This window comes from Gadus morhua, chromosome 4 (assembly GCF_902167405.1).
Source record: "Gadus morhua chromosome 4, gadMor3.0, whole genome shotgun sequence".
Taxonomy (NCBI): domain Eukaryota; kingdom Metazoa; phylum Chordata; class Actinopteri; order Gadiformes; family Gadidae; genus Gadus; species Gadus morhua.
The window spans coordinates 30,430,557-30,442,894 of record NC_044051.1 but is presented as its reverse complement, the minus strand read 5'-3'; the positions used below and the strand labels follow the sequence as shown (position 1 = coordinate 30,442,894).

General features: G+C 44.4%; 1 protein-coding gene and 1 long non-coding RNA gene across 4 annotated transcripts in view; one reads left to right on the top strand and one right to left on the bottom strand.

Moving 5' to 3' along the window:
• The window catches only part of st6gal2b (ST6 beta-galactosamide alpha-2,6-sialyltranferase 2b), a 69,673-nt gene extending 58,491 nt beyond the window's left edge, over window positions 1-11,182 (bottom strand). For 2 of the 3 annotated variants that reach the window (XM_030353757.1, XM_030353758.1), the window contains exon 1: window positions 10,275-11,182. The gene's annotated coding sequence lies outside the window, so the exon portion shown is untranslated. The remainder of the gene's footprint in view (window positions 1-10,274) is intronic. The other variant, XM_030353759.1, reaches the window with a different exon arrangement.
• On the top strand, window positions 2,849-3,766 carry LOC115541870 (uncharacterized). The gene is made up of 2 exons (XR_003976432.1): window positions 2,849-3,360; window positions 3,485-3,766. It is a non-coding gene; the product is annotated as an uncharacterized LOC115541870 (long non-coding RNA).
• Window positions 11,183-12,338: the final 1,156 nt, after the last annotated feature.

Genomic DNA, 12,338 nt, shown 5'->3' with positions numbered 1-12,338 from the left:
GCATATTGTCACACCACAAGTGTTTCTGTCTATTTTTTTTAATAATTCACCAAAGTGTCAAGTGAGTGACTGAAGTTTTGCACTATAGGCATACCCTACATAACCCTAAATAATAGCTTCTAAATCATGCCTATTTTGATCAAAATCACTTTAAAGGTATTATGCACAGTATATTAAGGTATGATACTTACTAACTCAAATATAAAAAAATAACTAGATCCATGTTTAATATTTTGTAAGTGATGTACTTACATTATACCATATTATGACTTTAAAGGGATTAAAGGGAAGCAAACCTTATTATATATTGTGGCAGACGCCAGGGAGGAGTGAGGGGAGTGGTAGGCCTGGCAACCAGCTGGCTCCACCCCCAAGCCATACATGGAATTCCTCCAGTTAACGAGGCAGGCCTGAAGGCCATTAAGCTGGAGTGCTTGCAGTTAAAAGTGAGAGCAGGCTACCACAAGTGAGAGCTGGGGCTACGGCTAGGACAGGACAGGACAGGACGGGCGGGATCTGTGTGATCGCCTGGAAGCACGGAACGGCCTAAGGGAAAGATATAGGTGGAAAGTGTTGGACTGTATCCTAGAAGAGGTGAATGACCCTTTTCCCACCCTGGTTTGGTTTACTAGGTAAATAAACCCTTCTGCATTGGAACTGCTCTCTGTGTTGTGTCATTTCAACTTGGTGGTGTCAAACCCCACACCCACAGGCCCTCTACAATATTTAAATATCCACCAGATTAAATAGTGCAAATCGATGCCCTAATTCCCAATCAGTTCATTTATTTCTCTAAAGCTGGTCAATTTGTGGACATGGAAGGGTGGTTTGGTGTTTGGCTAACTTGTCCACCGCTTACAATGGCATCTCTCTCTCTCTCTCTCTCTCTCTCTCTCTCTCTCTCTCTCTCTCTCTCTCTCTCTCTCTCTCTCTCTCTCTCTCTCTCTCTCTCTCTCTCTCTCTCTCTCTCTCTCTCTCTCTCTCTCTCTCTCTCTCTCTCTCTCTCTCTCTCTCTCTCTCTCTCTCTCTCTCTCTCTCTCTCTCTCTCTCTCTCTCTCTCTCTCTCTCTCTCTCTCTCTCTCTCTCTCTCTCTCTCTCTCTCTCTCTCTCTCTCTCTCTCTCTCTCTCTCTCTCTCTCTCTCTCTCCTAGGCAACGCTCAACCGACTGGTCGAACTCTGCCTCTTTTGGTTCCAAGTTGGCAAGGGCCCTCATGACTAACTTTCTGAAGGGGGAGGGGGCAGGGTGCGGGGGAACTATTGGACTGAATAGTCTATTCTCTATACTTGGATTGAACCTACTCTCATGTGCTGTTTCCCATTGTAGACATTTTAATATATATATTGTTGGCAGTATATATTAGACAGTATATTATATATTCATGAATAATATTGTAAACATATAGGCCCTCATTTATCAAACGAACGTAGAAATGAGCGCAAATCTGAACGCATGATTCATCTTACGATAGGACCCACGTGAGATTTACGAAACCTTCGTATCACACCAATCCCAGCGTACGAAGGATCTTGGTGTTGATAAATACGGCGGCTGAGATTGATCGTAATTAACGTAACACGCCCATATAAAAGCACGTCTTCAGAAGTCTCGCCCCCAACTTTACGACATGGAGAAACGTCTAACGGTAAAATAGAGGAATTTTTCCGAGACCCAAATGGAGACACTCGGGTCACTGGTGGATGCGAACCGTCTGGTTTTATTTGGTAGCCTAAAAGCTGGCATTAAAGGCCAGCAAAAGAATGCTATATGGAAGGAAATAACTGTTGCAGTGAATAGTGTTTCCAATGTTCGTCGGGCTACGGAAGAGGTTTGTTAAATAAATTCATTAAATAATAAATTAAATATACAACTTCTGTTATCCAGCTTAAAACATTTCACATATATGCTATTGTTTGCATTGCGTTAAAGTTATTTAATTCCGAATAAGGTGAAGAAAAAATGGTCCGACATGAAGCTCAGCACCAATAAACGTGTTGCGGCTGTGAAGCCGGCCAAGCAAGAAACGGGAGGAGGCCGGTGCAGTGCGACTGCAGCGTAACTCACCGAGATGACTCTGACCATGTAGTGCGCCCTGATGTAGACGATGCCCAACGTTGCTATTTTGGAAAATAAAAGAATCGTGCGTGCCCCCAGGCCATCGGGCTACCATGTTCAGGATTGACATTCTGGCATCGCAAATAATCTGAACATTAACTGAATGGTAGCTTTTGCGGTTGATGTACGCGTAATCATTAATAGATGGTGGCTTCATACGCACATGGGTACAATCAACCGCACCAATCACATTTGGAAACCTAGCAATAGCATAAAAATCCCGTTTGATTCCAGTTTGCTGATCGTTAGTGTATGGGAATTTAATATAACGTTCAGAGAGGGACAGTATAGCTGCCAAAACTGCTGGCATGGTTCGGCTAATACTTGGCTGGGAAATACCAGACCTGTCCCCGATCTCCCGCTGAAAGGTCCCGGTGGCCAAAAACCCCAAGGTAGAGCACACCTGCACTGGCACAGGTATTGCGTTTGATCGCCTAGTTTCTCGCCTTTACTGTGGCTCCAAAGCATTGCATATCTCCATCAGGAGATGCCTTGGGAGACGAAAACGACTCAAGAGCCATTCATCGCTTTCCATAAAAAAATCGGCGCGGTCTCGAAAAACTCTCTCTCGTCTAGACGTGCGTTGAGGTCCTCTAACAGAGCCAGATCTGCCATCGCTGCGACTCGACCACCTATTTGGCAAAGCTCCTGTTTATATAGACAGCTGAATAAACATTTCAACTGTCACATTCTAATTATTTTCATAGCAATACTGTTTTTAATTAGGGCTGACTTGATTGTAATTGTTTGAACGGCTGGGCTAATTCCAATTTATTTAGTAATTAATACAGATATGCAACATGGGCTACTTGTGCTGCACTATTCATCAGTGAAATACCCGTGTGGTGTGCCAAAAAAACTTGCGTACACGAGCTCAGACCTGATGTGAGATTTCATCGCAGCCTGCGCTCATGTTCAAATTGATAAATGCCAAGCTCAACGTTGAAATAAGCGTACGTCCATTTTACGCACGTTTTCTGTCGTACGCTCGTTTGATAAATGAGGGCCATAGTGTGGTGGCCCAGCCGCTGAGCAGTGCCCCACATGGCCATGGGGTGGCCACAAAGGCAGGCAAAGCCAGCCAAGGGGTGTGGTTCTGGATGGGAGGTACTACTCAGCTTACCCTGCACAGGTGCGCTGAGTTAGCCCTGCAATCAGAGGGCCTTTTTAACTCCACCAGAACAGGCTGAAGAGGGACTGGCTGGGGGAGCGTGTGGAGACCAGAGACACGTTAGGCCAGTCTCGTGGTAAGAGGCCTGTGGCCAACCCTCTTGATCACTCCAAAACTAATCAATGAAGTTACGATCAAGTGGAACGAAGAGCTGTTTTGTCGGTGTGTGTGAATTGTGTCATGCTGTAACCCGACCGAAGGCCGGCAGCTGAAGAGGAACCCCAACGACTTGAAGAGGAACCCCAACGACTTGAAGAGGAAACCCAAGCCGAGCTAGGGCGAAGAGGTCAGTGGCAGGGACCACAGACCCCACTAACCTCGGACTATCTTTCTCTCTCTCTCTGGCCCCACCCCGGGAAGAGCCAGAAAGGGCACCCTGACGACAGCCGCCAACCCGGTGAAGATTTGAGTTGCCTTTTGCCCCCTCCCTTTTCCCCCTGCACCTTTTTATAAATAAATGACTTAAGTTGATTTCACCGCAACCCCCGCTTCCGCCTGTTCTATTCTGATTGGTGATCCCACTGTTGTACCTCAGAGACCTGTGCCCTATACCACGAAGCTCGCTGAACATACCCAGGCTTTCTTGGGAAAACCTGGCTCGACAGAGCCCCAACTCGCAATCAGAGTTAAATGGTACCACGAAGCTCACTTTAGTTTCAATTAGTTGAACCAGGTTTTCCGCTTTAGGTTCAGTGCGCGTTCACGTGAAAGGGGCGTTTTTTGCGTCATTTTTCTCACCTTTACGATAGATCAAGCAGTCTATATGCGTATAAGTGAAAAGATTCTGCATATTGTCTGTAAAATAACTATGCCAAATGCAGAATTGTTCGCCATTAATCCAAATAGAATGATGATGATTTAAAAATACATAAGCAACGTCCATCCTGCCTTATTCTATCATTTAGGGAATTCACTTTAAATACACCCTATTTAAGAAATGAATCTCATGTTTTCGACCGCTGAGAGGTAGCGGCTGTAGCGTAATGGATTAGTATAAGACCCGAACGCCAGCGACCGGGGTTCAAATTCGCCGGTCTATCATCATGCATTTTACCCCCATAGATGTGGTGCCAGCACGGCCTTGAAAATATGGGTTCAAGTTCGAAATAAGCACAAAAATATAATTCCATAAGCTTTAGTGAATAAGTATTCCATATGCATGAGAATTAGGACTTTTTAAGCTTCACATAAATTCGCGTCACTTGGGAGTCGAACCCCCCGCGCAGAAATTCAAGACTGAAGCGCTACCTCCACTCTAGCACTCTGTCACTGAGACACAATGTGCAACAGTAATCATTGTCTACATAAGGTCCAAAAGGACGATCAAATAACGAACACCCTCTGATGAGAATCTGTATCTCTCATGAAGAACCCCAATTTCGTTGTTTGCACAATGACAATAAAGTCTGAAATCTGAATATCGTCAGACAATGCCAAGGGATCGGTTCTGTCCCGTAAACCCTCTGTCTCCGGAGAGACAACTGTACGAGAAGTGCGCCGGGGTCCACGGGAACGCCCACAAATGGTGACGCCATTGTCAGAGGAGGGGCTAGGAAGCTGCGCACGCCGATTTAAGTAGCCGATCTCCGGCTAGACTAAGCCGAAAAACTGCTCCCGACCAGGTTTGGTTGCGAGCATAAGTCACCATGGTGATACAGCGACGCTAAAAGAGATCGACTTTCGTGGTACAACTAACCCAGGCTTGGAGCTCAACATACCTCGCTAACCCTCTAAGCGAGCTTCGTGGTACAGGGCCCAGGCGCCCACAATAGATACATATTTATATTAGGAATGGCCGTGAGGAATGATTACTCGAGTACTCCTCGTTACAAATGAACTCGGATGGTGGACAGGCAAACTCGAGTTTGCATATACACACACAAACAAAGTTTTCTGAAGCAAATGTATCAATTTTCTGTCGGTGCCACTAACGCATGGCGTGGGCACAAATAAAATGAAATGTATCCATTTCTGTGCGGCGCGTTCCGTGCCGTGTGCAGGCACGCCAGAATTAAGAAAGTTAAGAGATGGCGGTTAAAGCAAAGCGCAGCGAAGAATTGAAATACTTTAAAGAAATAGGAGATCATAAGGTGAAATGTAAAATATGCCAAGCGAAATCGAGCTACCAGAAAGTACTATGCGGCAATATATGCTCCTGAAACACAGCGGTGAGTTCGGGAAAGCAGACCCGCAGCAACCAAGTGTGTCGGCTATTTTCACCGCCGCAAGACGCAGCTTTAATCCCGGCCGTGTAGAGAAGATCACAACGCTGAGTATTTCCATAGTCCATTTGCTGCCGTTTTATTTGCAGCTTTAAATTATTTGCAATGGTTAGGCTACTTGTTTCGTTTTTGTTTTTTTTAAACTGTTACAGACCTTGGTTCGACGTGATTTAAATTGTGACGCGTATTTATTTTTGTAAGGAAAATGTGTTTTGAACGTTTGCAAAAATAAATAATGAATACTCTGATAACTCTGACTGTTTTGATGGAGAATAAGCATTACATGTTTGGTTGGTAATATTGCCGTTCATCATCAGGGCTATTCCTGCTGCAGATGCGTTGCATTCTAAAAAGAGATTCGATTAAACGAGTACTCGTTTAATCGATCGATTGATCCTCGAGGAATTCCTTCGATCACTCGAGTTTGGAATTTACTACTCGTGCCCATCCATAATATATATGTATATAATATACATATATATATACATTGAGGGCATTGAGTTATTCCAATGTTACATTATTAGGTGGTAGCTGCTTGCAGTGCTCATCTATTGTTGCATGACAGGAAAATCTCACTTTATGAGGTTTTCTAACATAAATATGAGTTCCCCTAGCCCGCCTATGGTCCCCCAGTGGCTAAAGCTTGCGTTTGGTGCAAAACGAGCACTAGCTGTTCTGCTCGCCTTTGAAAAAAACGGAGGCTCAAGCGCGCTGATTTGGAATGTCTTTATTTATGATGTCATAAAGCATCTAAGCTCCTCCCCTTACTCTGCCTGGCCCGCCCAGAGACGTTGGCCCGCCAATGAGACACGAACGTGCGAGCGCCACACATGTGTGTGTGTGTGTGTGAATACACACACTGTAACGCAAGTGTTTCTTGTCGGTTCTTTGACGTCTCCCGTCTCTTTCCACAACGAGACTGTCGTGGGGGATACCTGAGCCATGGTTGAGAAAGAATTGGGGGAAAGGAACTTTGGGTTTGACTCGCTGAAGTAAATGAACTGCGACATGCCGCCGGTTGCCGCGAGGCACCATCGCCCGGCAGCGGGCAGCCGGCAGCAGGCAGCTCGCGGTTCAGTCTACTTCAGATTGATGTGAAAGTGGAAGAACCAGAGACGTCGCAGAACCCGACAAAGTCGTTTGTGATTCATAATATCGTCTGGAGGCGCACACACAGCTTTTTTCCGTGATAAAATGTATTATATGATATAGATATCTATGTATTATATGATATTATTTAGAAATAGAGCTCCAGGACTGTAACGCAAGTGTTGTTCACTTCCTTGTTATTTGGATAACCGTTCTGCTTTTGGTGTTATGGCGCATAACACGTCGGACTCTCGTCTCTGGTATTTCTACAACGAGACTCTTAGTGGGGGTTATCTCAGCCAAGGTTGAGAATGAATTGGGGGGAAGGAACTTTGGCTTTGACTCCCTCAAGAACATGAACCACGACATGGAGGAGAAAGGGATTGTTGGCAGCAAATGTCTCCCGCTTGAGCCCCGCTGAGGGACCACCGCCGGAGGCGGAGGTGCCTAAGCGCTGCCCGGCAACAATCCCTTTCTCCTCCTTGTCGCGGTTCAGTCTACTTCACATTGATGTGGACGTGGAAGAACCAGGAACGTCGGAGAAGCCAACACGGTCGTTTGAGATTCATAATATCGGCTCACACAGCTTTTGGCCGTGATAATATATTTTATATGATAGATATCTATGTAGGCTATATGATAATATTTAGATATAGAGCTCCAGGACTCCCGTGTGTTCTAGAATATTTACAGAATACGGCTAATGGCTGTGTGCGCCTCGCCATTGCGATACATCCATTGTAAACAGAGCGCATGGTACAGCGGCTGCAAGCTGCTCAGGGCCACACCCCCACCCTCCTCCTTGACCCGCCTCACTCCTCCTCATTTGCATTATAGCTACAGACACCAAAACAGCGCATTTTGGGGAAGCTCAATTTGCTTGGGACCTATCTCCTTCCTCAATTGGTCTCATTGTTTTACGCTGAGGTTAGAGCGCAAGGACGTGCAGGCAGTGTTGCCAGATTGGGTCGTTTTTTCTAGCTCTATAGGACTACATTTTATGGCTTTCAGGCAGCGTTGCCAGATCTGGAGATTTTCCCGCCCAATTGGACTACTTTTAATAACGTTAGGCAGAAAAGATTAGCATTAGGTAAATACATACAATTTCGGCTGGCTTAAAAAAAGAAAATGGCGGGATATTATAATTCTTTCTACAAACATCATTCAATGCCATACCTTTCAGAAGGCGTATCGTTTGTGCAGCTAGTACCTCTATTACTTCAGCGACTAGAACTACTACTAATACTTCTACTTCAGCTAATACTACTACCACTTCTACTTCAGCTACTACTACTACTACTTAAAATCTACTACTACTACTACCATTACTACTACTACAGCTAGTACCAGTACTACTACTATCTTCCAGCTTTGACAGTATTACATTTTAGCTTCCAGCTTTCGTAACAATGCATTTCAGCACTGCAATACTAGCCTCTTTAGCCACTAATCTACATTGAGATGAGGTCTGGGAACCAAACATTCATTTTCTCGTATTTGCAATATCATCCCATTGCAGACACAAATGGGCGTTCTCGTGTGGTGGGGGTTCCCGGGGTTCACGCAGACTGGAACGCCCCCTTCTTATCCTTTGTCGCCTTTCTCGCTGAACTGTATTAAAATGTCAAAGTGTACTACTCCGAAACAATGTAAATAGTGTTGTAAATAAACTTCCAAAGCTTTTCAAATCTTATTTGGAAAATAACTTCCCATGATGTGTCTTTTTACAATTTATTCGTTACCAGCATTCGTAGTGTTGATCAGCAGTGAAATAGTCCGCCAAAGACGTTGACGTCGCTTAGCAACGGAAGACGCTGGGGTTGACAAGTTACCGGACTACCCATGCAAGTGAACGGAGTGTTCCACGGAATTGAGAAGACCTGTGTAATAAAGGCCTATAATATTCCTGTTTATGGCATAGATTTCTCCTCAGATTGGGCCAATAAAGCAATGATAACAAAAACAAAAGTGCTCGATCAAAGGCCCGGCCCGACCCGGCTCAAGGATAGTGGTGGGAAATATCGGCGGGCCGGGTCGGGTCAATCAAAACCCTCATTGTTTAGCATGAATTGGCTAAACAAATTGATTCTGTAGCATATTTAAACATAATTCAAATTGTGCAGAGAATTATTTCCATTGGTCATTCTGACCGGGGACATTTAGAATTTTTGATCCTCCTCATTTTTCCATAATTTTTTCCTCATTATCCTCTGCTATAAACCGGCCTAACTTTCACCGTCAACACCGAAACCCTTCTTCTTCGCACGGCAGTCAACATCCGGAACATTCGCTAGTTAGATTTTCTCAAACAGAAGTTCAAAATAAGATCTAGTAGTAAGTACGGGTAGCATAGAACTAACGTTAGCCAAGTGGGGGCTCCATGATTGCTATATCTAATGAGAGAGGTAAAATTGCCATTAAGGAAGGAAAGCATAGTATGCCTTAAGTTGCGACTGTGCTTCGCAGTATGCCTGGCGAAACCCAGTATGCCTTTCGAAACACTTCGTGATTTGTCGATGAAACGCTACCAGGAGGCCTAAAGGGCGTTCTTGTATCACGACGGAAACGCCCAAGCCTGCAGATGGACCCTTCTCCGTGTTTGAGGCGTGGTTTACGATTGCCCGGAGCCGTTTATTGGGCGCTACGAATGTCTATCATATGAGTCTGTACGTAGCTCATAGCCAATCAAAGCCTGTTTGTAGGAGGGCAAAGACATCCTTCTTGGTAATGAAAGAGTTTTATTTTTTCAAAATAACTTGCGTTCTAAACTACTTAGAACACTCTGCATCGAAAGCTGCCATTTTGTGTCCGTAAACTACTAGCTTCGGTGTGCCACAATGACGTCGTCATCGTCTTGCCGTCCCTCCCCGTTCTGTGATTGTTTCCTTATCTCAGGCGAAAATCGGATCCATGGTAATCAAGGCTGCCTGGCAGCGCAAAAGGAAATCCTGCGCAAGGCAGCATGGGTATACCAAGGCTACTGCAATACATTTGACCTTTCCGATTTTCCAGCAGTGCAGGGCAATACATTTGACCTTTCAGATTCTTCAGTTCAATTTATTTTACATTTTTAGCAATGCTTTGGGCTTTTCATTCAGCTGTCAATTTATTTGTTTCCAACCATTTAATTTTTTTTTAAATGGTGTGCATGTTTACATTGTTTAGGCCTACTCCATTTAGGCTCACTTCACTTGATTTAAGTCATTTAACGTTTCTTTATGTCTTAATCTATGTGGCTTTATGAACATATTTTCAACCTCACTTTGTACTACAGCACTCACCACATTTTCTGCAGGAAATCGATTTTCTAGTTATGTTTATTACGGTTCCGTCTTAGTGACTGTTTTAAGTAGGTTGGTTTGTGAAAATGTCAACAACACTGAAAAAGTTATGGAGATCAGTTTTGTAAGCCAGGCATTACATGATTATTTATAATTATTTATAATGTCCCCCCCATAATTCCGTATCCATTTTCTCGCTGGTAACATATTTTTTTAATCAAAGCACTTACGGCCCGAATGCCAATCACCGTCTATGTTGTTCTTATCCAATAAAACATGTAGGCCTTTCATTTGTGTAGGTTCAGCACCGACAGTCTGAACACGTTGAGCTCGGCGCGCTATAAAAGTTAAAATGTGCTGACACTTCAGAGAATGCAAAAAGACATCCGTTTACTCACCAGATATACACTCTGATGACGAGACGTCTCTTCGGGGGCTGTTCCGTTGTGGCGGTGTTACATAGTCGCCGGACGGTACTGGTGAAGGAGGGTAACTGGAGCGGAGTGTCCGGGAGTACACCGCAGTCCCATCTGACGCTTGCTGCTGCCGGAGCACGGAGCGCAAGACTCCGGCTCCCGTGTGCTTTTTGGAGAGCGGGAAACACAACAAACCCACAACAAGGTGTGTATGTGTGTGTGCGTGTGTGTGTGCGCGTGTGCGTGTGCGTGTGTGTGTGTGTGTGGGAGACTACAACAACAACAACGACAAGGAGGAAACTCTTGTAGGCGGCTGTTTACTTCGTCACATTATTTAATTATTTGTACTTCACTTTAATTTGACCTGGATAGAAAAAAAAGTTTTCTTTCAATGATTCCCCTGAATGTCTGAATACCATACGATGTAGTCATGCCGGGTCTGGTATAATATGTGTGAACTATTTATTGAAATAGCCTACACGCTGTTACACATTGCCTGACACCTGTGTTCTTTAAGAAGCCCACAGCTCCAGTGGTGTGTGCAGTGTATTTCTATTTTGTTAAACGGCGTCTTTCAAGTCTATGCTAGGGCCAACCACAGGCCAATTTTAAAAGATACGAAAATACATTATCCTTTGCACGACAAACCTGGATCTACAGTGGTTTCAAAATACTAAATGGCAAGTTTATTATTATTGTGTTTGCGGCAATGCATGTCAAACAGGTTATGTTCTGCTTTCCTCAAAACATGCAGGGGTCTGACGTGAGATCAGTTCCTCCTTAAGGCCACACTTATTTTGTGCGTAAATGTGTACGATGTTTTTGTGTGTAATTGTGATTGTTTTGTACGTAACTGTGTGATTGTTTTGTGCGTACCTTTGTGTCTTTGTTTTGTGTGTCACTGTGTGTACACACAGTGACACACAATCACACAGTCAAACAATCACACAGTCATACACAAAAGAAACACGTTTTTCTTTTGTGCATGACTGTGTGATTGTTTTGTGCGTAACTGTATGATCGTTTTGTACGTAACAATGTGTGTTTGTTTTTTGCATAACTCTGTGTGATTGTTTTGTGCGTCACTGTGTGGTTGTGTGCTCATAAGTGTGTGTGTGGGTACTGTATACTGTATGCACCGTTTCCTCTCGCCCATAGTTTGAGCGACTGACCGACACAAACTAACACACAAAGTTCCTCCACGGAACTTTGTGTGGAGAAAACATCACGATCAAACCAATACACAAACCAACAAACCATCGCATAACAAAGTAACGTGTTTATTTCAGGTTCCCGGGCCCATATTTAGACCTTATTGTGTGTGTGTTTGTGTGTGTGTGTGTGTGTGGTGCCCATGTGGAAACAGTAGGCAGTTTGTTTGAGCACGGCCCCCAGACATCGGCCCCCCAAAACCCTTCTAGGGCCCCGTCCCTCCCAATACCCCATGCCAGCCGGAACTAGGTTGTTGCCGTGACAACCATGGTAATGGTAGAGGTGTGCGAGAGAGTCATCGCATGCATGGGTGTGGGGACTAGCTGGATCCGAATCTCATTGATGTTCCTGTGATTATATCCCTTGTTATGGCTCCTTCTAAATTTGATAAGCATTATATCATCGGTAACACGCCAAGATATCTGTATGTTGGCGTGCGCGGTCTGCGTGGTTAGCATTTGCGATGATCGAAAAGCTCATGTGCATGTATGGAAGAAATTAACCCTACATTTTATGGTAAGCTATGATTATTATTAGGCATGTATATCACATCGATACTTTAATGGTGGAAAGTAGATCACCTCTCCCCTATAAGTTAGGTTTGACATGGCGCCAGGGAGTAGGTTCACTCTGTTCCTATTGTGTGTTTTTTGAAAAATATGCTGACATGCAAACATGTACACCATCGATCTGTATGCATATTAGGGATGGGAGTCGAGCACCGGTTCTTGTTCAGAACCGGTGCCGAGTCAACTGATTCCTTGGAATCATTGTTCCTTGGAACAATAACGATTCCGCTTATCGGTTCCAGTTGCGGCAAATGCGTCATGACGT